This window comes from Prionailurus bengalensis, chromosome C1, assembly GCF_016509475.1.
Source record: "Prionailurus bengalensis isolate Pbe53 chromosome C1, Fcat_Pben_1.1_paternal_pri, whole genome shotgun sequence".
Lineage (NCBI taxonomy): Eukaryota > Metazoa > Chordata > Mammalia > Carnivora > Felidae > Prionailurus > Prionailurus bengalensis.
In genome coordinates, this window is record NC_057345.1 from 76440621 (window position 1) to 76460405 (window position 19785).

The following is a 19785-nucleotide window of genomic DNA, read 5'->3' on the forward strand; positions in this document are numbered from 1 at the left end:
CTTGAGAACATTATGCTTAGTGAAGGAAGCCAAACACAAAAAGACCATATTTCGTATAATTCTATTTATGTGAAATCTCCAGAATAGGCAAAATCTGTAGAGACAGAAAGTAGATTAGTGGTTGCCAGGGACTCGGGGTGTTTGAGGAGGAATGAAGGGTGAACGAGAATGGATATGGAGTTTCTTTTGAGGAGATGAAAATGTTCTAAAATCGATTGTTGTGATGGTTGTGTAACTCTGTGAATATACCAAAATCCATCGATTTATACACTAAATGGGTGAATTGTATGATGTGAATTATATCTTAATAAAACTAAAGAAAAAAAAGAACAGTACTAGAAGGAGGTATTAGTATGTTAAGAATTTTCCTTGTCAGGGGCGCCTGGCTGGCACAGTGGGTGGAGCATGTGACTCTTGATCTCTGGGTCGTGAGTTCAAGCCCCACGTTGGGTGTGGAGTCTACTTAAAATGAAAATTTTAACATATACAAAAAAGAATATTCCTTGTTCTATTATACCAGAGAGTCTGTGTGTAATAGATGACTATCAAATGAAAAATTTCTAGCGGCTATGCAGATTTCCATTCATGGTCCTGAATGTCCCACATTTTCATTAATGACCCAGAAAAGACCACCTGTGCTGAATATCTTGCCCTTGTTCCTCCAGATCCAGTCTCCACCGTCCACCCGGCTCTCCGTGGAGGCTGATTTGTGTGAACTAGGCCAGTGGGCTCCTGTGGCTCCTGGTTGATCCAGCAGGAGATGGAATGGAAGGGAGGGGAAGGAGGAATTTGGGGATGTTAACCAAAACACCACCGATGCATATGTGGCATAAAGCAGGATCCGAGGACACCTAGACTAAGAACAACGGGGTGGTTCCAACAAGAGACTGTTTAATACAAAGTCCAGGTGAAGATGTGGTTTAATAAAAGTCCAGGTGAAGTTTTCATTATTGCCAACTCACTGTGAATCAAAAGAGTTCAGAAATGCACACCCCCCTGAATAAAATTCTAACGTTCTGAAGCCCCAGATAAGGGAATGTTTGCATTCTCTTCCTTTCTGGTCAGAGCACACTTGGAAGTACTGTGTTCAGCTCTAGGTGACGTGTGAAGAAACTGCTGCAGCGTTTAAAGCATCCATTGTTTTTTTGTTGTTGTTGTTTTTTAAATTGTTTCAAGTTTATTTATATACTTAGAGAGAGAGAGGGAGAGAGAGAGAGAATCCCAATCAGACTCTGCACTGTCAGTGTGGACTCACGAACTACGAGATCTTAACTAGAGCTGAAATCAAGAGTCGGGCACCTAACTGACTGAGCCACCCAGGGGCCCCAAATTTTAATGCACCCATTTTATTTTCAGCCCATCTCTTGGGTAGCAGACATGAGCAAATGGGTGCTATGAAATTAGATAATTCGATAGGTAGACATGGGCTGTTTCTAAAATCACCTGTCCCAATTTTTTTTAAGTCTATTTTTTTTTATTTTGAGAGAGAGAGCGCAAGTGGGGGAGGAACAGAGAGAGAGGGAGACAGAAAGAATCCCAAGCAGACTCTGCTCTATCAGCACAGAACCCGATGCTGGGCTCAAACCCACAAGCTGTGAGATCATGACCTGAGCTGAAAGCAAGAGTTGGACACTTAACCAACTGAGCCACCCACATGCCCCATACATACAATTTTTAAGAAATTGTTTTTGAACGAAACTCTCACTTCCATTAAAGTAAATTCTTTCCCAGAAAGAAATTCTAGAATTTTTATTCAAATAGACTTAATAATCCACCCTGCCAACCTTAAACAAACCCAGACCTATGTACACATATTAGCCTCAAACCTAGCATATATGGAAGAACTGTCTAATCAATAAAGTTGATCAGAAATATTTTCTCATAAGCTTAGTTTCAAATGTATGGTGACATTCAAATAATGTTAGAATGTTCTTGCTGGAAGTACCTTTGATATCATGTAGTCCAAACCTCTACTGTTGTAGGTAGGGGGATTGAGGCCCAGAGACGTTAAATGGCTTGTTCTCATCTGAGTTCTCCTGATTTCTTTAAATTTTTATTTTTAACATTTATTTATTTTTGAGAGAGAGAGAGACAGAGCATGAACAGGGGAGGGGCAAAGAGAGAGGGAGACACAGAATCTGAAGCAGGCTCCAGGCTCTGAGCTGTCAACACAGAGCCCAACGTGGGGCTCAAACCCACAAATCGTGAGATCATGACCTGAGCTGAAGTCGGAGGCTTGACCGACGGAGCCATCCAGGCATCGCTGAGTTCTCCTGATTTTAACCCAGAATCTACAAACTGTGCTACATTGCCTTCCTGATGAAATCTTGCTACTACTAAAAGTTGACGAGTTTGGACCAACTTGGAGTGGACTTTGTCTTATATTCTCAATGTTTATTTGGTATCTACTTGGAACTTAAAAATATATAGTACTTAGAATGTTTTATTGAGAGCTTTTCAAAAAAATCTTTCCTGATTTTTCATCTTACCTATTCATTACACCAATATTTATTGAGAATCGATTATGTTAGGTCATGTCCAAAGGTAAGCACAACAAACAGAAGAGAAAAGTCTTTGCCTTCACAGAATTTATCTTCTAGTTTTTATTTTTTTTAAAAAAAAATTTTTTTTTTCAACGTTTTTTATTTATTTTTGGGACAGAGACAGAGCATGAACGGGGGAGGGGCAGAGAGAGAGGGAGACACAGAATCTGAAACAGGCTCCAGGCTCTGAGCCATCAGCCCAGAGCCTGACGCGGGGCTCGAACTCACGGACTGTGAGATCGTGACCTGGCTGAAGTCGGACGCTTAACCGACTGCGCCACCCAGGCGCCCCTAGTTTTTATTTTTTATATTTGGAGTGGACTTCAAGTCAGTTGAAAGAATTCTTGCATTACTTCCTGTGAAAGCCAGCCTCCAATAATCCTTGCCTCCTGGTATTCACACCATGTATAATGCCCTCCTGTGGTATCCTATGCTGAATGTGTGCTAGAACGCTGTGGAAGTGACAGTGTGTGACTCTGAGTTTCAGTCATGAAAAACATTGCAGCCTCTGTCTTTGCCTCTCTCAGCTCACTTGCACAGGGGAAAGGACCCCAAACAGTTCTGTGGAGAGGCCACATGTAGGGAGGAATGAGACCTCCTGTCAACAGCGAACACTTACTTCTCAGCCATGTGAGTGATTCTTGGAAGGTCACTTGGAAGTGGCTCTTTGGCTGTGTCTCGGAAGCAGACCTTTAGCCTCTGAGAAGTCTTCAGGTGACTGCAGCCCTGGCTGGTATCTTAACTGCAACTTCACAGCAGGCTTTGACTCAAAACTTCCAGCTCTGCTGGAATTTATGACCCACAGAAATTGTGGGAAATACGAATGTTTATTGTTCTTTTACCCCACTAAGTATTGGGCTAATTTGTTATGCAACAGTAGATAACCAATACACCTCCTGAGTTTTAGGAAGGCTTCCTACAAAAGAAGGATCTGGAAAACACGTGCATTTTACGAAGTGAGAAGGAAGCATTCTGGTCAAGAGAACCAACTTCTAGTAGGAAACACACATACAAACACAGGCCATTTCAAATCCATGGTTTTTGATAGAATGTTCAATGCATCTGATGCCGTCAGAAATTGGGGTTTCAAAATGTGATTAGGCAGCATATAAAGGAGGTCCACATTTACGACACGGGAGAAAGGAAGATCTTCTCGACTACAATAAAGAAGCCTACAGAAATTAATTTAGTGTACTGAAACCCAGCGGTGGGCATAGCAACACAAAAATATTGCAAAAAGTGCAACAGCTCAGCAAGATTATTTGCTAATAATTTATTTTCATCAAGAAAAGAGAAACATATCCTTGGTAACGTGCCAGTTCTCAACAAGCTAATCCATGGCAAGTCTTTCTTTGGGAAAAGAGATAATTAAATCGCTCTGAAGTCTCTGCTCCCTAACTACAGTAGTCATTAAGGCTGCTCACAAATATTCTCATTCTCTTTCTTTCCTGACATATGGTGGGCTGTACTTTCTCACCCACTCGAAGGTATGTGCCTTGCTTTGGCCAGTGAAATGTGAGTGGAAGCTTTGAAAGTCAGGATGCTTCACCATCTTATCTTTTCCTTGTCATGGCAACCAGCACTGTTCCTGCTAGTGGCTGCTCTGTCAACCTGGGGCCTGGAGTGAGGATGACAGTGGTGTGGCATAGAGCCCCCGGCTGACCATGCTAGAAAGCAGGGTGAATCAGAAACAGATCTTCAGGGTGCCTGCTGGCTCAGTCTGTAGAGCATGTGACTCTTGATCTCAGGGTCATGAGTTCAAGCCCCATGTTGGGAGCCTACTTAAAAACTAAAGGAAAAAAAAGAAAGAAATCTTCATAGTTAAGTCACTGAAATTTTAGGGTTACTTGTAACCACAGCATAATCTAGACTATGCCCGCTGAAATGCTAATAAGTAAGTGAAGCTCACGTTCATTGTTCTTGTACCGTCAGGTGCTGGCTCAGCAGCTCTTCACTGGTTAAGGAGAGCCACTAAGAGTATGAGTCTTGCTGGGAGTCAGGTGCCTTCCATCCTGTGTCTCAGTATATTTTCACAATAAGCCAGGTATTAATAACCCCATTTTACCTGTAAGGAGCCTGAGAAGTGACATGGCTTGCCCCAGCTCCCTGGCAAGCAGCAGAGCTGGGACAAGAAGCCAGGTTTTCTGAAGCTAAAACCTAAGCAGAATCACTGAAGTGTACTGGGGCCTCCTATTACTGATTATGAACTAAAGTAATTTTAGCCTACATGATAACTCAGCTATGACCTCTTCCTGCATTAGTCACTTTTGCCTCCTCCTTCTTGTCTCTGCTTTTCTATTTTCTACACAAATCCTCATCATGCTCCCCCAGTTTGAGGTCATTGTCCCCCTCCCCCTTAGTGGTGAGGAAATAAATACTCGGCATGCAGCCCCCCAAAGGTATACCAAACATTTTGTGCATATTGCAATTTTACTTTGTCCATATAGGAACCCTGTAGCAAAAGTATTATTGACTTTATTTTAAAAACAGGAAACTGAAGCACAGGCAAGTTATGTAAATCATCTAAGGTCTTAGTTAATAATCATTGGTGGGTGGATTTGAAGCCTGTGTCCACCTGACTCCAAACCTCTTGCTGTTTCCAGTGTCTGTTCCCACAATGCTATTCCCTGCATCTAAATCCTTATGGGGGAAAGATAAAAACAAAGTTGGATTAAGACACCCTGCAGCCTCTTTGGGCTTTTCTCTCAAGAATTAGGCCTTTGGTCGCCCAGAGTCTACAAAGATCCAGAGATCCAATCATCATGAGAAAACAGGACCCTCCGATCTCCTTGGAGAAAAGTTCAGGAACAAGAGCAGCTGGAAATGGGCATTTCTCAAAATTTTTTTAATGTTTATTTATTCTTGAGAGAGGCACACACAGTGCAAGTGGGGGAGGGGCCGAGAGAGAGGGAGACACAGAATCCGAAGCAGGCTCCAGGCTCTGAGCTGTCAGCACAGAGCCCGATGCGGGGCTTGAACTCATGAACCAAGAGACCATGACATGAGCCAAAGTCGGACGCTTATCTGAGTAAGCCAACCAGGCACACCTGGAAATGGTCATTTAATTTCCATTCTTTGATTTGCATGTAGAAAGTGCCCAGTGTCTATTTATTTATAAACTTGAATTCTCTAGGGGCTTCTCAATGCCCGTGGTAGACAAACACAGCCTCCATAGCTTCTAGCTTCAAGGCAGGCATGGGTACTTGGCTGGTCCTCCAGATGGGCATTTTTGGCCTCTGCATTTTCCTTTTTAACATTTTTAATAACACTTCTTTGGACTGCCACGGACTAGGTAACCAACTTCTTGGCCTTTGGCTCCAGCTCTCCTCCTGTTTCACTGCTTCAAAAATTAATTGTTCAGGTCCCTCTGGGGAATGAAAAGACATAGGTTCCTGGTATTCGAGGCTAAGTATGTGAGGAGTTATTTACCCCCACATCTTTTTTTTTTTTAATGTTTATTTATATTTGAAAGAGCATGTACTTGCACAGGGGGAGGGGCAAAGAGAGAGGGTGACAGAAGATCTGAAGCGGGCTCTGTGCTACAAGCACAGAGCCTGATGCAGGGCTTGAACTCATGAACCATGAGATCATGACCTAAGCTGAAGTCAGACGCTTAACCGACTGAGCTGGTCTTAACTTGTCCATGCTATGAAAGGTTCTCCTTTCCCTGCCTTAGCTGTAGCAAGGGGAGATGCCAGAGGCTGGACTGGAATATCTCATGGTTGACCTTCTAGTTCTAAGGTCCATATAAACTAAATCAGTTTTAAGTTGAAGCCACATATGCGTTGGTTTAACAATCACACTAGTCTCTTGTTGAGTCAGTGTTTACTGAGGACCTTACTCAGTGCCTGGTTCTCCTCTAGAGGCTGGTGACGACCAGTGAGTGAGACAGACAAGGTGCCTGGGAAGAAAGAGACAATAAACAAGTAGACAAGTGAACCTGGTAATTTCAGATTGTGACCATTGCTGTGAATGAAATAAACAAGGTAATGTGATCGGGTATATGAAGGGATAAAGTTTGTTACTTTATTTATTTATTTACTTTTTAAGTTTGTTACTTTAGATAGATGGCTATGAAAAGTTCTCTGATACATGACCTTCTGAGCTAAGATGTAAATGATTAGGAGCCGGACTGGGAAAGAATACTTCAAGTAGAGGGAGTAAAAATTCTAAGGCTCTCAGACTGGAGTAAGTTTGGGATGTTTAAGAAATAGAGTAAAGCTGGGATGATTACCATTCATTGAGTGGTTACTATGGCCGCAGGCACTGTGCTATGCATTTCCATAGTATCTCATTTTAATTCATCACAATACCCCACAAGGTAGCTGTTATCTCCAGTCTAGGTGAATCCTTAGTTCTGTTGGCACCAGGGGTTTCCTCACCTCCATGATGGCACCCTAGAGAAGTGGATCTCAATTGGGGCTATTTGAAAATTCAAGACTGGGCTCTTGAATTTAGCTAGCATTTAGTAGGCGGTGACCGGGGAGGAAGACACCTGTTTCAATAAGTAAGACGTCTCACACAACAAAGAATTGTCCCTCTTTACACCTGATTCTCAAATATACCAACAGATCAAGGCAATCTCTTAACTGGGAAAAGCACTAGGAACATCTTTTGTTCTAATATTTGGTCTTTGACCTTGGTTTCTCACACAGAACTCCCAAATTCCGTGGGATTTCTTAGGTGATAGGAGTGTCTTTTGTTCTAATGAGGTGACTCTTGGTGGGTTCCTGGATAGCTTTAGGATGGGGGCTGATCACACATGACTAGGAGCTTGGAACTTTCAGCTACATTCCTTGTCTTCTGGTAAAGGAAGAGGGCCTAGAGATTGAGTTAATGATTGATCATGCCTATGTGATGATGCCTCCATAAAAATTCCAGAAGTACAAGGTTTGGGGAGCTTCCAGGTGAACCCATGGAGGCGCCATGTGGAGTGGTGTGCTATGAGAAGACACTGAAACTCCACACCCCTTCCCACATACATTACCTTGTGTATCTCTTCAACTGGCTATTCATTGATATGCTTTATCATGTCCTTAATTACATAATAAACTAGTAAACATAAGTAAGTGTTTCTCTGAGTTCTGTGAGCTGTTCTGGAAAATGATCTAATCCAAGGAGGGGTTCCTGGTGCACCTCTGATTTGCCGTCAACTCAGACAGAAGTACAGGTAACCTGGGGACCTACAGCTTGTGACTGGCATCTCAGGGTGGCGGGGGTGGGGTGGGGTGGGGTGGGTGTTGTGGGACTGAGCCCTTAACCTGTGAGGTCTGTGCTAACTTCAGTCAGTGTCAGAATTGCAGGATAACCAGGTGTCATTTGGAGAACTGATTGGCGTCAGACAAGTGTTTAGGAATTCAGTCACCAACTGAATGAAGGGAAGATCATACTTATTTTATTCGGAACTTTATCAAGAAATGTCACCATTGCAGAAAATCACACTACCTGCTGCAGTGCTGGTCATGGCATTTGAGTCACCAGAATGACACAACTGTATCAGCCTGCATTTGTAACTGTCATGTGCAAATATGTAACACAGGAGACCTGATGCTTCTTGCAATTAAGTTAAAATTAAACCTTTCTAAGACTTAAAATCCAACTTTTTTGTTAGCAGAGAGGCATAAAATGCATTCTTATTTCTTAACTTATTCATGATAAGTCAACTGACTACTTCAGTGGCTATTCTAATGTAATGTGCCCCAAGCAAAGGCTTCTAATACATGTCATTTTAAATTACTTTATTTATTCCATATATTATAATAAAGAATTAGTGCTGAAAATCCACTGTCCCTGGAAGTTCTCCAGTCCCAGGTAAACCAGGACTGTTGGTCACCCTAGGTAGTGTTATTTTTTTTCCCTGAAATTATGTGTGGGTAGGTTCTATTATCTAAGGATTTAATTCCATGATGGCAAAGGAAGTGTTACAAAATATCTGTTGTAAGAAAGGAGTATTAGGTCTGGCGGGGTGGAGAACCATGCCCTAGAGAAAGCCCTGAGTCATGGCGGAGTTTAAGGACAGGATCTGTTTCCACAGGCTGTCCAGAATGGGGAACACCCAGGGCTGAGTCCAGCCCTTCCTGCCTAGATAAGAGTTGCACCCCCACAGCGGGGCTAGTGTGTTGGGGTGGGGTGGTACATCCCAGGGCATTTGGCAGCTCTATTCCTTGCACGGCAGCCTCCAGCATGCATGTCGAAATTAATGCACACAATTATAACTTTTATTTTTGGAAAATCGTAGAGCAGAAGTTTGTTTTTTCCGGCCCTCGTACCTCTTTTTGACACTCCTGTTCTTGTGCTGTCTATGTCCTCATGTTGAAAACTGTCCCCAGACAGCAGCACCGTGGGCTCTGGCCTCAGACAAACTTTGATTTAGATCTCTGCTCTGACCCGATCACTCTGTGTTTCAGCTTCCTCCACTGTAAAATGAGGATGATGGTAATATATCTGCTGCATCGAGTTAATGTTAGGAATAAATAGGAGGACTAATGTCATTCATTCTTAGCATGACACATAGAAAATGTCTAATAAGTTCTGTTTATTATTATCCCTTGGGCTACCTACCTCTGCCCTTCCCAGTAGCAACCTGTGAGCCAATTTACTTATTTCTCATTCTTGCACCTCGTCTCCCACCTGTGTCACTGATTGCACACGGTTAGTTGGAGAGCATTCCACTTGATGAAGCGATTCATATTAAGGTGAAGGTTGCCTGCATTTTAAAGCTTATTTACCACCACTGGAGGATTGTGTATGAGCTATATTTAGAAATGAGAGAGAAGTAGCAACAGATTTTCCAGTGCTCCCTGTTATGGGCTGAATTGTGTCCTCCCCAAATTCACATGTTGAAGCCCCAACCCTAGGACCTCTGAATGGGACTGTTATGTGTAGGTAGGGTCTTTGAAGTGGTAATTTGGGTTAAATGAGGTCACAGGGATGGACCTTAATCCCATGTGACTGGTGTCCTTATAAGAAGGGGGGGGTTAGGATACAGACGTGCACAGAGAGAAGACCATGTGAAGACACAGGGAGAAGACTTTTAGCCATCTCTAAGCCAAGGAGAGAAGGCTCAAACGAAATCAGTGCTGCTGACACCTTGATCTTAGACTTCTAGCCTCTAGAACTGTAAGGGAATAAATTTCTGTCTTTAAGCCAACCCAGTCCATGGTAGACAGCCCTAGCAGACTGTCACACCCCCTTCCTCCTGTCACAGATTAAAGTTCCTTGTTCCAAATCCCAGATAAATTCCTTGAATTCCCTGTTCTCTTTTCTTTCATCCTTATGGCAAACCCTGGAGATTCAGTCTGTGGTCACAATGGGGAGGAAAGGAATTAATATTTTTGAGTTCTACACATGCCAGGTACTTAATCATGATAACTTGCAAGTTGTTATTACAGATTAGGAAACTGAGGGTCAGAGAGGGTGCACATCTTTACTAAAGTAATCATTCATTCATTCATTCATTCAACAGGTATTCATGGAACATATATATACCCCTACCTATATACCAGGCAATATGAAAGAGGCTGGAGATACATCAGTCAATCAAATTGACTTACTCCTTATTCTCAAAGGGCTAATAGGTTAGTGGGAAAACAGATTTTAAACGAATAATCACATGGGGTGGGGGGCTGGCTGGCTCAGTTGGTAGAGCATTGATCTCAGGGTTATGAGTTCGAGCCCTCAGTTATGAGTTGGAGATAGAGTTTACTTCAAAAGATAATCACACAAATAACTATGTCATTATAAATGCGACAACTTACAAAGGAGCACAACACAGTAGGAGAGCCAGATCAGTTTAATTCCATTTAATAAAAATTTACTGAGCATCTATCATATGCCAGATGTTGTGCTAAGTGCTTGGGGAGTATCAGTGAAAATGACAGATATGGATTCTATCCTCTTAGAACTTCCACGTCTAGTGGGAAAAGAAGACATTAAACCAGCCTTACAAATGAGAGAGAGAGAGAGAGAGAGATGTTATGAGAGATGACTTCAAGGTTACCTGGGGGCATAGCGAAAGCATATCATTCAGTATAAGAAATCAAGGTGGGCTTCTGGAGGAATTGCTATACTTACTGGAACGAAGAATCAGGTAGCAGTTAGCCAAGCAGAGGCATGCAAAACTTTTTCCAGTCGGACCATCTCCAGTTCAGATAGTACTTTTCTCCCCATAGACTTTCTCAGAAGGCATCTTTTCTCTGCCTGATCATACACAAGTTGTTCAGATAGAACATTGGGCAGTAACCAAGAGCTATTTACACAGTCTTGTCTAGAAAGGGACATTCACCTGTGGGAGTAACTCTAAGAACTTCCCATCTCAGTGGGTAACTTTAGGGCACTTCCTTTCCTCTACTATTCCTTCTGTGGCAGACACTGGTGGTTGGCTTACTGAAAGCCTTTTTCCTGTTGCCCTCTGCTATACAAGCCAGAAAATGAATATATTTATTTACCCAGACTCCCTTGCTGGAATGTTTGGTTATGTGGGCCAGTTCTAGCCAATAAGCAGAAATTACTGGGTAAGCTTTTAGGAAGAACTTTTTAATTCCTTTTTCTTTTCTTTTCTTTCTTTCTTTCTTTCTTTCTTTCTTTCTTTCTTTCTTTCTTTCTTTCTTTCTTTCTTTTAAAGATTTTATGTTTAAGTAATCTTTACTTTTAAGTAATCTCCCCAACATGGGCTCAAATTTACAACCCCAAGATCAAGAGTCACATGATCTAGTCAGGTGCCCTAAGGGAAGAAATTTTTTTTTAATGTTTATTTATTTTTGAGAGAGAGAGAAAGAGAGAGAGAGAGAGAGAGAGAGAGAGTGGGGGAGGGGCTGAGAGAGACAGAGACACAGAATCTGAAGCAGATTCCAGGCTCTGAGCTGCCAGCACAGAGCCGGATGTGGGGCTCAAACCCAGGAACGCCCAGGAACCCCCATAAGATCAGATCCTGAGCCAAGTCAGAGGCTTAACTGACTGAGCCACCCAGGCACCCCAGGGAAGAACTTTTTTAAAGGGACAGATTCACCTGAACTAGAAGTGCAATAGCCACCTTGTGATCAGAGCAGGAAAGACACTTGCTAAGGATGTTGAATTGTAAAGAAAGGCCCTATTTATGCCCTGACTTCACTGTTTGAGAGGCTACTGAATCTTCCCTTCTTCAGTGTTTTAGGTGGTTTCCCCCCCTGTTGTTCTTATTTGCTGCATAAACACATTCCTAACTGATTTACCCACTGCCCTTTCTCCCTGGTAACAAAAAATAGGGGCTTGGACGTTTCTACCTTAGCTTTGAAGGCTTGTAGATATTTTCTACATTCTGCTTCATGTCAGGATATACCTGGTTGGGAAGTTCTAGGTACTGCCAGAAATTCAAGCTGATCACATGGTGTTTTGACACCTGGATTCTGGATGGCAGAGCCAGCTGCCTTCTGAAATTCACTGATTTTAAACACCTGGGCACTTGTATTCGCGTGCTTCGTGTTAAAACAGGTAAGAAGTATTTAGGGAGTGGCTCCTCTCCAAAGTCTGAACACAATAAAAATGATGCACATTAACTGCGCAAAAAGTTATAGCTGAAGGAAAAATAGAAAAGGAAAAATTGAAGAGAGAGGAAAAAAAAGGCAAGAGTATAAGGACTAGTGTTGGGTAGTAGATCAGATTATCTTCCCTTTTGTGAGATCTAGATGAGTGGAAATATATTCTCCCAAAGAAAGTCTTTCCTTGGGGTAGAAAATTCCTCCGGACACCTCCCTTCCTCCAAATGCTACATCTTTTAGTTATAGGGAAGTATTTACAGAACAGATTTTCTAAAGCAATCACACTGCTCTGCAGTATAATTTCAAAAGCATTTTTCTTAATGAAAAAACCCCCTGCCCTTTTGTTTATAAGAATCTTTCCGGGGCGCCTGGGTGGCTCGGTCGGTTGGGCATCCGACTTCAGCTCAGGTCATGATCTCACAGACGGTGAGTTCGAGCCCCGCGTCGGGCTCTGGGCTGATGGCTCAGAGCCTGGAGCCTGCTTCCGATTCTGTGTCTCCCTCTCTGTCTGCCCCTCCCGCGTTCATCCTCTGTCTCTCTCTGTCTCAAAAATAAACGTAAAAAAAAAAAAAAAAAAAAGAATCTTTCCCCTTGGAACACAGCCTCAGAGTTGTAAATCAAAACTACATTGGGGCGCCTGGGTGGCGCAGTCGGTTAAGCGCCCGACTTCAGCCAGGTCACGATCTCGCGGTCCGTGAGTTCGAGCCCCGCGTCAGGCTCTGGGCTGATGGCTCGGAGCCTGGAGCCTGTTTCTGATTCTGTGTCTCCCTCTCTCTCTGCCCCTCCCCCGTTCATGCTCTGTCTCTCCCTGTCCCAAAAATAAATAAAAAATGTTGAAAAAAAAAATTAAAAAAAAAAACCTACATGTTTACCTTATCGTAGTTGACTTTCTCTGATTCAGAAGTTTTGATCTTTGTGAAGTTGGTCTTCAAAGAACCAGACTAGCCACCTGGACTCAGGGGTGTATTCTGTGTGTTGTTGGTCTCACCAGTTGAACTGGGGAGACTGCAATGAACTGTGTTTATTGACCCGACTAGCTGGTTGCCTTGTGGGCAGAGGCAAAGGAGAGTAGCAGAAAATCTAGAAATAAGACCATCCACCTCTCCTACCGAGGTTTGAGAGACCCATTTGCCCCACTTTTCCTTTCAGGTACCTGACAGGGGCTAGTGCTTTGGGCTAAGTCAGCAAAGAACGCTGCAAGGTGGAAAGTGGAAAGTCTCCCTTGGTTTCAAGGAGCAGAGAAACATTGAGCCCGCCTAGGAAAGATTTATCACAGTAATAAAACTGGAACCAGAAAGCTGATCAGGGGTCAAGGCAGCATGAGGGACTGGCTTCCCCCTTTGTCTCTCCCATGGTATGTGCCTTCTCCCTCTTGTGATCTCTCTGCCTTTCTTCTAAGATATGTATGCCCTATTTTCCTCTACTTATTAATGGGCCAATTCTTCAATCTAAATGCCAAAAAGAGCTAGTCCAAATGGCTGGGCTTAATCACATTGTTCCTTTGGGGTAGAGCTCTTTGCCCCAGGCATCCTCATGAGCCATTAGCCAGCTGATGGACAGGCTGCCTCAGGCCAGGTGTCCACCTCTAGTCCACTCAGTGATCACTGATGCACAGACATCAGCCTGATCTGACTTTCCTGATCCAGGGAGCTGCGGACGGGGCAGTTTACGTTAGAAGCAGGTGTCAGATAACACAGTTTCTGGGACTTACATTTAGACCAAGACCCAGTGCCGTCATATGCCTGCTTTGCTGGACCAGATTGACATTCAGATTTCCTTTTCTGTAAATAGGGGGTAATAATTTAACCTATTTCACAGGATTGTGGTGAAACTTAAACAGGATAGTGTATATAGGTGAAAGGGCTTTGTAAATTGTTAAATATCATACTCATGGCATTGTTACCAGAAAGAGATAACCCGAAGACATTGTGAGCCATTTTGGCTTCTCAGAAAGGTTAATGGTTCTTGTAGAAAGAGAACAGTTGACAGGAAATAAGGAGTGGGGACTGCTGGGGGCAGGTGGGCAGAAATCCTCTGCCACTGTGAGTTAAGGGGTGTCCAGGGTTAGCTAGCCACAGTCCTGGTCCTCAGGGTCTCACAAGGCTCTGGGTGCTTGGTATACGTGTGCTTGTGAGCAGGTGTGTGTGTGTGTGTGTGTGTGTGTGTGTATCTGCAAAACGAGTGGCAGAGAACAGAGAACCTTCTTCTATATCTTCAGAGCCTCTCTTCCCCTTTACTGAAGTTCCCCCTCTCTTTTAAAAAATATTTTAATTTAATTTAATTTTGAGACAGAGAGCATGAGCAGGGGAGGGGTAGAGAGGGAGGGGGACAGAGGATCCGAAGCAGGCTCCATGCTGACAGCAGCGAGCTGATGTGTGGCTCAAACTCACTAACCAAGAGATGGCAACCTGAGCCAAAGTCGGACACTCAACCGACTGAGCCACCCAGGTGCCCCAAGATGTTTTATTTTTAAGTAATCTCTACACCCAATGTGGGGCTCAAGCTCCCAATTCCAAAATCAAGAGTCACACGCTCCACCAACTGAGCTAGCCAGGCCCCCCTCAATGCTTCCCTTTTTGCCATTAACCTCTCCAAATTTCTTTAAAGACCAGCAGAAAAGCAAACAGGAAATTAAAATTTCAGAGTTGAAAAGAGAGAGGTGACAGTGAATAGGCAGAAGTCACATGATACCGAGTGTGAGTTCCCCAGAAGGGCTGGGAGGTTCAGCCCACAGAACTAAACTGTGGGGGAATTCTGGCTCATAACTAAACATCCTGTAGATGCCAGTAAGTATCAAGCTCATTGTATGAAAAGTGGCCCTGACCTTGGGCAGAGCAGCATCTGGGCACCCCTGGAACTCCTTGACTCACTGCTGAGGTAGCTGAATGAGGGTGTGGTACTGATAAGTGCAGTGGCCTTGCGGCTGAACTCACTGGGACCCTCCTTAAAACACAGGAGAAAAGGTAGGGAGAACAGCCTACTGAGGTCCTTCTCAGCAGGTCTCCTGGATGGGAACCCTGGGCCCTGCTTGAGGAGGCTCAGGTTGCTCACATTCGAATTGTCATGCAAAAATATACTGAAGCGTATAGGCAACATTCAAAATGTATTCATAGAAACAAAGCTCTCCAAACACACTGCAAGCTCTATGTCTTGGTCCGGCAGACTACCTACTGAATTCTGCTGACTGAGATGGGCCTGCGCAGGGCCTCATGGGCCAGGAAGATTAACTAGGGGACCAGGAAAAGTAGAAGCAAAGTTTTGATATGTTCCTTTGAGAAGCATACAGGAAGGGCAAACAAGGGGAGATAGGGAAGTGAAGAAAGAGATGAATCATTCTCCTCTATATTTGGCTAATTCCCTCATTGGCATTGGCAGATCTGACTGCTGAATCGAAGTCCTGGGGTCCTTGTTTTCTTCTCCCAGGCTTTTCGTTCTCTGTTAATTAGGACATTGGAGAAATTGTCATGATAATTATAGTGTCTAGACTTGGGGAACTATGGGAAGCAGTAAGTGAATATTTAATTGCAGAGTTGAGAAGACACATGTAGACGACAGTATTTTGAAAGTCTCTTCTGAGAACAATGCTGCTCTGATCTGTATTTCTTGGGATTGCCCTGACATTGCCGGTTACATAAGGAGACTCTTGGGGGCGCCTGGGTGGCTCAGTGGGTTAAATGTCCGACTTCAGCTCAGGTCATGATCTTGCGGTTCATGAGTTCGAGCCTTGCGTTGACCTCTGTGCTGACAGCTCAGAGCCTGGAGCCTGCTTCAGATTCTGTGTCTCCCTCTTTCTCTGCCCCTCCCCTGCTTGAGCTCTGTCTCTCCCTCTCTCTCAAAAATAAATAAAGATTAAAAAGAATTTTTTTTTAAAAGGGGACTCTTGAATGTTCTGTCTGAGCATTTATGGTTATCAAAATTTTCATTTTCTCAGGAAGATTCCAAGGATCTGCAGAAAAAGCTGTGCTTGTAGTACTCTGACCTTTATCAGTTTTACCCTCAGAGAGTGTCATCATAAGGTGTGGTATAGGCAGGTGCTCTCAGTTTGTTGCCCAGACTAGAAGACATTGACTGATTCTCTTGGAGAGATAGGTCAAGTGATTAGGATGGAAAACTCCCACCTTGCCAGGTTTGATCTCATATTTTCCCTTCCACGAATTCAATGACTCTTCAGCCTATTGGTGGAAGAATGGAGCGGAATGTTTTCCTTCGCAACATACAGTAAATCCATCCTTATTGGTATCTAGTTAATTAGAAATCTCTGTTATTCAACATTTCCCCACTTGGAGAGGACAAAAAGATTGGTGTTCATAATGATACCTGGAAGGTTCCTGGAAGGTTCCAACTGCCTTTCGTTTTTCCCGTTTGGAAATATCACTACTGTTTCTGCCAATTATACATGTAAAATTGGCTTCCTGTAAAGATTCAATGTTGAAAAATGGGAAAGTGAAAAATCCTTTTGTAAATGTCTCATCCCATGATTAACCCTCAAGGTAAATAAAGTCTGTAAAACTAGTATAGATCCTTTGGAAGTTTTCATGTATATAAATATACACACGTACATAGAATATATTTTTGCAAATGAGTATTTATCATACTATACATAGTGTTGTGTATCCTAGCTTTCCACTTTATAGGTCATAAACATCTATATCAAACATATAGAACTACTTCAGTCTTTTTAATGGTTGCACCGTATTTAGTAATATAGACTCATCATAACTGATTACTGTGTATCTATTAGTGAATACTTAGATTGGTTCCTTTTCTTTGCTATTGAAACTACTTCTGCAATGACATTTTAGCAGTTCTCTGACTATTTTTTAAAGCTAGACTGTATTATTAAAAAAGATTAACTGTATTATTCCTTTTAAAAAATTAACTTAATTGAAATATTGTTTAAACAAATAAACTGAACCCATTAAAAGTGTATGTAGTTCCATGAGTTCTGACAAAAGTACACACCCGTGTAACCGATACCACACTTAAGGTCTACAGTTCCCTCACCTCGACAATTTCCTCGTGCTCATTAACAGTCACCCCCTCCTGGCCCCAAGTAACTGTTGTTTTCTTTTCTATCACTATAGATTAGTTTACATTTTCTATAATTTCACATAACTGGAATTATATAGTATGTGCGCTTTTGAGTCTGGCTTCTTCTACTTGACATAATGTTTTTGAAATTCATCCACATAATCGACTGCGTCAGTAGGTCCTTTCTTTGTATTGCCAAGTACTATTCCATTGTATGGGTATGCCACACTGTATCCATTCAATTGCTGACGAAAATGTGGACTGTTTCCAATTTGTAGCTATTATGAATAAAGTTGCTATGAAAATCTGTGCAGAAGTCATTATGTAGACATATGTTTTTGTTTCTATTGAGTATGAACTTTATAAGAAACTGCCAAACTGTTTTCCAAAGGAGTTGTTTACATTCCTACCGGCAGTGTGGCAAAGTTCCAGCTACTCTGTATTTTTTCAATATTTGACTTAGTCTTTCTAATTAGAGCCATTGTATTCGATGCACAATAGCACATCATCTTCATCACTTTAATTTGTATTTTCCTGGTGACAAATAGTGTTGAGCATCTTTTCATAAGCTTTTGGCCATTTGTATATCTTTATGAGGCACCTGTTGAAATATGTTGCCCATTTGCAAAAATTAGGTTATTTTCTTATTGCTTATTACTTCTTATTTATTCTAGATACAACTCCTTTGTCAGATGTGGGCATTGCAAGTATTTTTTTCCCAATCGGTGGCTTGCCTTTTTCTTTTCTAATGGTGTTTTCCAAAGAGCAAAATATTTACATTTTAATAAAGTCCATGATTTATTCTTTTGCAACATCAAAGAGAGATTGAGAGAGAGAGAGAGAGAGAGAGAGAGAGAGAGAGATTAAATAGTGGTTAGAGTAGTTTTTGCTCTGAGTGCATACAATATTTCAATTCCTTGGAAATTGTCAACTGTGTGTTAATTAGAATATTGGATTAATCAAAACACCCCTTTTTCTTATTGCCTTGGATAACAGAATTTGCTATCTATATGTACCCTCATGCAGTGACTCTGAAATTTATATGTCATCTTAAGCTTCTTTTCCCTTTTAAAGTAACTTAATTGGGCAATGTAGAGAAAAAGGAATACATCAGATCTCTACTGATCATTTATACCAGAATACTTTTTCCCTAAATGAGTAATCTGTAAAAGTCTGCCAAGAGTAATAATAAAAGCAAATATCGAGTGCTTACTATGTGTCAGGCACTGTGCTAAATGGATTCTTTCACTTAATCCTTACAATAATGACTCTACAAATTGGTTGCCATTGTTATTTCTGCTTTATAGATAAAGAAACTTTTCAAGTTCACTGAACTGAAAGCAGAGCTAGGATCAAACCCCAGCTATAAAAGTGCCTATATGCTTCAACTGCCAGCCACACTTTACTCATTCTGTGAGTTTTCTTTGGTGCATTAAAAGATATGTATTATATGTCAATCATACAGTTAACTTAGCAATGTAACTAAATTGTTGCACCCTAAGATTATTTACCATCCAATCTGTACTCTGATTTCCCAACATACCTCCCCATATTTCTCAACACCAATATTTAACCCATATTAAATAGCATGTTTTATACCATTAATAGACCTATAATAACCAGCTATTATATCTCAACCATATATTTTTGTTTTCAAATAGCTTTTATATGGCTGTCTTATCATCCTTAAATAGGCATTTGTTGGGTTTGAGGGTGGATCTTTTTGAGATTTTTGAATATTTAATTTCAGCCTCACAATACATTTTTTCAATGTAGACACTTCATTTTTAAAACGCACACTTGCAGGGGTGCCTGGGTGGCTCAGATCGTTGAGCGTCCAACTTCTTTCAGCTCAGGTCATGATCTCGCAGTTCGTGGGTTCAAGCCCCGTGTTGGGCTCTGTGCTGACAGCTCAGAGCCTGGAGCCTGCTTCAGATTCTGTGTCTCCCTGTCTCTCTGCCCCTCCCTTACTCACGCTCTGTCTCTCTTTCTCTCAAAAGTAGATAAACATTAACAAAACTGAACCCACACTTGCCAATATTCTTAAGTAAAAAATTAGAAAATTCTAGTATCGAAACTTCTCACTCTCTGGCAAGGTACAGCTCAAAAGACATGAATCTGGAAGGCTAGAGAGAAGTTGCTAAGGGAGACGAAGGTTGTCCCTCATAAATAAGAAAAGTTGCTGAGTCACAACTATCCTTCTTCATTTCCAGAAAAATTAATGAGAATTAGTGGAGGCATGCAGAGGTGAGATCTCCGTGCATCACAGAGCTGACATCTAGGAAGGGGTGCTACGTTTTCAACATGGTATCGCACATTGGCACATTAGCACCATGATTTTTGGTGACTGAATGTGGCTTTGTTATTAGATTCTGTAGTTATATCCTCCACAGGTATTCTAATGGTTGTCCTGGGGGGAAATGTCTGAGTAGGGTTACAGAGGACAATTGTAGGACATGTGGTAGGACCTCTTCCTTGTTACTCTGAGCTTTAGAAATTAAGTTAAGTGTACTGTGAACATTTTTTTCCCCTCTTCTTCAGTTTCCTGAAGCAAAAAACAATAAAGAAATTAAATGGTATGGGGGAAAAATGCCTTTGTCTTGCTTGTATTAATTACTGAACTCAACGTCATAAAATTATGACCTTTCTTCCTTTAATGATTTGTGTCAGTGGGACTATTTAGGTCGTAAAACAAC